General features: G+C 43.6%; 1 pseudogene; it reads left to right on the top strand.

Moving 5' to 3' along the window:
• Nucleotides 1-747: 747 nt before the first annotated feature.
• LOC109262187 (glyceraldehyde-3-phosphate dehydrogenase-like) lies at nt 748-1,759 on the top strand (annotated as a pseudogene).
• Nucleotides 1,760-7,009: the final 5,250 nt, after the last annotated feature.

Below are 7,009 nucleotides of genomic sequence, written 5' to 3'. Positions count from 1 at the left end.
TAATAACATAGCTTCAAAATGTATAAAGAAAAAACTGACAGAAATAAGGGAGAAAAATACAGATCTATGAATATAGTTGGAGATTTTAACATATGTCTTCGAGTATATTTTAAAGGTTTGACATATTCGGAATCTATTCTCTGATAACATTGAAATTGAACAAGAGATCCAAAATAGAAAGATAACTAGGAAATCCCTAGATGTTAAAAATTAAGGAATATACTTTTCTAATTAACCCATATGTCAATGTAAAAACAAAAACCTACCTTAAAATATCAAGCTTTTAGCCAGCAACAGCAACAAATACCATTAATACCATTAATAAAGAGAAAAGTCATGTCACAGAACATTACCAGATATTTGCAATACATATGGACATTAGAAAATATTTTTAACTGTATGACAATAAAAATAACATCAAAAATTATTGGACACAACTAAAATAGATATAAAGAGAAACAACCCACTACATCCACCATAGTGACTAAAAAAACTTTTTTAACTGACAATAGCAAGTGTTGGCAAGGATATGGAAGAACTAGAATTTTCACACACTGCTGGTGGATATGTAGATTGGTACAGACATTTTGGAAAATTCTTTGGAAGTATTTATTATAACACGTACATAACCTAAGACATAACAATTACACTCCTACTACACCCAACACAAATGTCTGTTAACAGTAGAATGAATGGACTCTCTGCTCCTCCCTGTTCAACAGACAGCCACTTCTGGTTCATTGCCAGCCACATCCCCGAGACATGATGGGGAAGGTTGGAGTAAACAGATTTGGCCATATTGGGCACCTGCTCACCGGGGCTGCTTTTATCTCTGGCAAAGTGGTTATTGTCATCATCAATGACCCCTTCATTGACTTCAACTACATGGTCTACATGTTCCGATATGATTCCACCCATGGCAAATTCAACAGCACAGTCAAAGCTGAGAACAGGAAACTTGTCATCAATGGAAATCCCATCTCCATCTTCCAGGAGTGAGATTCGTCCAACATCAAATGGGGTAATACTGGTGCTAAGTATCTTGTGGAGTCCACTAAGGTCTTCACCACCATGCAGAAGGCTGGGGCTCAGTCAAAGGGTGGGGCCAAAGGGATCATCATCTCTGTTCTTTCTTATGATGCCCCCATGTTTGTGATGGGTGTGAACCACGACAATCCCTCAAGATTGTCAGCAATGCCTCCTGCACCACCAACTGCTTGGCCCCTCTGGCCAAGGTCATCCAGGACAAATTTGGCATCATGGAAGGACTCATGACCACAGTCCATGACATTACTGCCACCCAGAAGACCATGGATGGCCCCTCTGGGAAGCTGTGATGTGATTGCCAAGGGGCTTCCAAGAACATCATCCCTGCTTCTACTGGCACCACCAAGGCTATAGGGGAGGTCACCCCTGAGCTGAATGGGAAACTCACTGGCATGGCTTTTCATGTCCCCACCTTCAACTTGTCAGTCATGGATTTGACCTGCCACCTGGAAAGAGCTGCCAAATATGATGACATCAAGACAGTGAAGCAGGCATCAGAGGGCCACCTCAAGGGTATTCTGAGCTACACTGAGGTCCAAGTTGTCTCCTGAGACTTTAACAGTGACATCCACTCTTCCACCTTCAATGCTGGGGTTGGCATTGCCCTCAATGAACACTTTACTTGGTCAAGCTTATTTCCTGGTATGACAATGAATTTGGCTATGGCAATCAGGTGGTGTACCTTATGCTCCACATGGCCTCCAAGGAGTAAAAGCCCCCTCAGCCACCATCCCTAGCAAGAGCAAGAGAAGAGAGAGGCCCTCAGCTTCTGGGGAGTCCTTGCCCCAACTCATCCCCCAACACAGTGAGAGTCTCCCGACCTCTACACAGTTTCCATCCCAGACCCCCTGAAGAATGGGAGGGGCTTGGGGAGCCCTACCTTGTCATGACTATCAATAAAATACCAAGCCAAAAGAAAAAAACACATAGAATGAATGAATAAATTGTGTGTTTTATTCGTACAATGGGATACCACTCAACCATGAAAACGAAATGAACTACTAAGGCATATAATATCATGGATGAACCTTACAAATATAATGCTGACTAAAAGAAAGCAGACACAGGAATACATAATTAATAATTCCAAAACTAATCTATAGTGATGGAAGTCAGAACAGTGGTTACTTTGCAATGGGACTGGGGAAAGAATTGACTGGGAAGGGACAATGAGGGAAGCTTCTAGAGTACCATATCTAGAGTGCCATATCTTGATCTAGGTGTGGTTACATAAGTGTATGCTTTGTAAAAATCAGTCAAGCTATACACTTAAGATTTGTGTGTTTTACTATGATTTATATTATACTTTAATTTTTTTTAGTTTCTTAGAAAACAAAGGGATAACAAACACAAAATTCAGGATAGTGGCCACTTTGAAGGAGAGGCCATGGGGTGGGATAGGAAAAAAGTACACAGACACTGTAAGTTTACATTCATGATGTACACAAATACTCTTTTGTATCAAATATTACATTAGATATGAATAAAAATTATTTTAGTAAAAACAAATTATTCAAATATTTTACTTTTTTTCCCTAAATGTTTATTTACTTTTGAGAGAGAGTGGGGGAGGGGCAGAGGATCCTAAGTGGGATCCTCATGGACAGCAGAGAGCTCTATGTGGGGCTTGAACTCATGAACCGTAAGATCATGACCTGAGCTGAAGTCGAACGCTTAACGGACTGAGCCACACAGGCACTCCACAAATATCCTAAATTCATGTGCTGAACTCAAAAGATTTTCTTTTTTTTTTAATTATTTCTTAATGTTTATTTTTGAGAGAGAGAGACAGACAGAGTGTGAGCAGGGGAGGGGCAGAGAGAGGGGGAGAGACAGAATCCAAAGCAGGCTCCAGGCTCTGAGCTGTCAGCACAGAGCCCGACACGGGCTCAAACCCATGAACCATGAGATCATGACCTGAGCCAAGGCCGGATGTTTAACTGACTGAGCCACCCGGGTGCCCCTGAACTCAGATTTTCTAAAGTAAAATTAATATAAATGACTTTCAGTGATACTTAAATACAGAAAGACAATGCATTAATATAACAAGTGTCCTCCTAGCATTGTGCTGGTTGTACCTTCAAGAGATCACCTTGTATGAGGTAGAACAGTAAGAATAGCAGGCATTACTGAGAATATATACTCTCAGTTGGGCACTGTTGTGAATGCTTTGTATGCATCTAATTGTCACATAACCCTGTGAAGCCGGTACTGTTATCACCCCAATGTAACAGATGGGGAAACACACACAGGGAGTTCAAGTGCTTTGCCGATGGCCTCACAGCAGGCAGGCCGAAGGGCCAGCATGTGAAGGCTGGTTTTGAACTGCCCTCAGGTTTCAGAGCCTATTCCTTTAACCTCTGCACTGCTCTGCCTCTTGTAAGAGGCGCCGGTCTCTGATTTCTGGAAGTTCTCAACCATACCCAACTCCCGACAAGACCTGAAATGGAGTTCCAGAGTTCTATAACACCTGCCTCATAGGGAGGGGTGTTGTGATGTGTCCATAATTACAAAGACAATGAATTACAATGTCATTAAAGCCAATAACAATAACAATAAACATTAAGCCCGCACTGTGCTACATTACAGAATAGATTTTAAAGTTGCCATCATTGAACAGTTAACGTGTTTCTTAATTCCAGACCTCCACTAAGAAAGAGGCAACCTGGATAAATTATCTTTCCTTTCTGAATTCTCTCCTGTCCTTTCCTGGCTTATGGCACCTACCACTTTAAACAATGCATCCAATTTATTCAAGATGTGTGCCTCACCTCTCCTCTGGGAGGATAGGATTTGTTTCTGATTCTTCCTCGCCTCCTTGTGGTGCGTGCTACTTAGACATAGTAGGTGCTTAGCAAAAATCTGTGTAATAAGTGTATACATAACACATAAATAAAGATTAGTTCAAACACCCCAGTTCCTTGTTAAAGCTTCTGTGTATCTCTTGACCTTGTCCATCATATTCACTGCTGTGTCCCCAGGGCTTAGAGAGGAACCTGTAAACTCTAAATACTAAATACCTGTAAATTGGCAAATACTAACCACCAAATTTTGATTGAATGGATGAAAGTATGAAGGACAGACGATTCTCCCACATTGTAAAGTATCTGTATACCATTCCCCATCTCTGGGAAAGGTCTCACTGACACTCTGGGAGGGTCGACATGTCTATCAGCTCAGAGGAATAAGGAATATACTGCTGCACTGCTGGGTCTTGGTGATGGAATGAATGAGTTTACAACAGAGTGAGGGGTAGCTGACCTGAGAGAAAACCTGGCACACTGGCCCAACCATGTGCAGTGATGGAGGTGGCCTGTCTTCAGGAAGTGCAGTGGGCAGTTCTTATCAGGCAGGCTTGGGGAAGGCTTGTAAATGCCTTGAGTATCTTTGAGAATTGGGTTTGTTTTCCAGCTTGATTGAGATATAATTAGCATACCACATTGTATAAGTTTAAGGTGATAGACTTATATACTGCAAAATGCAACATTTACCACCATAGTGTGAGCTAACCCCTCCACCTTATCACATAACTGCCATATATTTTTTGTGGGGAGACCATTTAAGATCACGCTCGTAGCAAAGTTCAAATATACGATACAGCATTTTAATTAACTGTATTAACAACAGTTAACTAACGGCGTTTTAATGTGCTATAAATTTGATCCTTGAAACGTGTCCATCTTATAACCTGAAGTTTATACTCTTTGACCAACGTCTCCCTAATTCCTCCAGCTCCCCAGCACCTGGTTACCACCATTCTGTTTTTAGGAACTCAACCTTTTTTAGATTCCACCTATACATGGTTATGAAACATTATTTGTCTTCTCTGATTTATTTCATTTAGTATAATGCCCTCAAGGTCTATCCACGCTGTCCCAAACGGCAGGACCTCCTTCTTTCTTGTGGCTCAATCATATTCCATTGTACATATATACACCACATCTTCTTTATCCACTCATCCATTGACGGTCACTGGTTTCCACATCTTGGCTACTGTGAATAAGGCCACAATGAATGTGAGAATGCAGATTTTTGGGGTTTTTTGGAGATCCTGTGGTTGTTGTTTTTCTTTTGCATCCGTACCCAGAAGTGGAATTGCTGGATCATCTGGCAGCTCAATTTTTAATTTTTGAGGAACCTACACAGTTAATTGGATGGTTTAGAGGTTTTTATTAGTGATGGTGGTTTTGTTCTGCTTGTTGCAGGGAGGGGGGAGGTTCTGTGATTGAGTTGTATGAATTCTTTATATATCTTGAATACTAACCCCTTATATGATTTGCAAATATCTTCTCCCATTCCACAGGTTGCCCTTTCATTTCACTGGCGGTTCCCTTTACTGTGCAGAAGCTTTTTTTTATAATTTTATTTTTATTTTTTTTAACGTTTATTTATTTTTGAGACAGAGAGAGACAGAGCATGAACAGGGGAGGGTCAGAGAGAGGGAGACACAGAATCTGAAACAGGCTCCAGGCTCTGAGCTGTCAGCACAGAGCCCGACGCGGGCCTCGAACTCATGGACCTTGAGATCATGACCTGAGCCGAAGTCAGACGCTTAACCGACCAAGCCACCCAGGGGCCCCAGAAGCTTTTTAGTGTGATGGAGTCCCACTTGCTTATTTTAGCTTTTATTCCCTTTGCTTTCGGTGTCAAATCCAAAAAATCATCGCCGAGACCAGAGTCATGGAGCTTACTCCCTATGTTTTCTTAAGGAGTTTTAAGGTTTCAGGTCTTACATTTAGGTCTTTAATCCATTTTGAGTTGACCTTTGTGTATGGTGTAAGATAGAGGTCCAGCTTCATTCTTTAGAATTTTCTTTCTTTGTCTAGTTAAGCCCGGGAGCCTGGGCATCAAGCTCCACCATAGGGTCTGGGAGGAAGTTCCCTCTGCCGTCGCTCCTGCTCCACATCCATCTCTTGATTCCTTTGGTGTATTATTCTATCGATGGGGAAAGCATGTGAGGGCCCTTTTTACATATGCAACATCACAAGTCAGGGGAAGCTATGCCTTGGGGCAGCTCTGAACAGCCATTTGAGGAAAGACTGTTCTTCCCTCCTTTGAAAAGCAGGCCTTGTTCCTCTCTTCCAGCTGTTAGCTGGACCTTGTTCCCCACTCAGCTCCTCCTTCCAGCCCAAAATACAGCTGTCTTGTCTCCTCTGCTCCCTACCCCGCCTTTCTTTCTGGTCTGCAGTGGGGGTAAAGCCAGAGCTTGCTCTCAGGAGCAGGAAGAATCCACAAAACCACCCCCAGAATCTAGGAGAAAGGCACCGGGACCAAGTGTTTCTTAGGGATTTGCTCAGCAGAACTATCAGAACCTGACACTCTGGTCCAGCTTGTCTGTTCATATCCTTTTATTGCAGAACACCGAGTTCTGGACATCACCTATTTTGATGTCCCATACAAGGCTGGCTTAGCAAAGCCCCGAGCTTCTGTGTCCTCCCCACACCATTCCCTTGGCTAAGTGACATTTGGGGGCAGACAGTGGGAACAGGCGGGGAGCTGCGGAAACTGCAGCCTAAACCGCCCTCGCTCTCTGACTCTGAGACTCAAACCCCAGCGTCTGAGAAATATCATCCAGACACCTCCTTGTCTTCTAGAAACATCTATCCGTTCTTAACACTCTGGGTGAGTTTTCATGGCACCTGTCTCCACCACTTTGGGCCTCTTCTTCCAGAAATCTCCATTTCGGACTATTTTCTCAGGCTCTGTCTCCCCACCTCTGCGCACTCGGTCTCCTTGGGCTGCTGTCTGCGTCTAGGTCTTTGTGCGTCCGTCGGGCGCGGGTCCCGCGGCGCCGCCCAGTCCGCGCTCCGGGGGCCACGGTGGAAAGGCCTGGGTGCGCCCCGCCGGCCGCGCCAGCGCTTTCATCCCGATCCAGGTGGCTGCAATCCAGTACAGGATTTACGGTGCCCTGACCCTGAGCCGTCAAGAAGGAACAGCCAGATTAATGGGGTGGGCGGGCTGG

Source organism: Panthera pardus, unplaced genomic scaffold, assembly GCF_024362965.1.
Source record: "Panthera pardus isolate Hobbes unplaced genomic scaffold, ASM2436296v1 HiC_scaffold_13, whole genome shotgun sequence".
NCBI classification, from domain to species: domain Eukaryota; kingdom Metazoa; phylum Chordata; class Mammalia; order Carnivora; family Felidae; genus Panthera; species Panthera pardus.
Note: the sequence above shows the minus strand (reverse complement) of the source record. Positions and strands in the feature narration are given on the sequence as shown.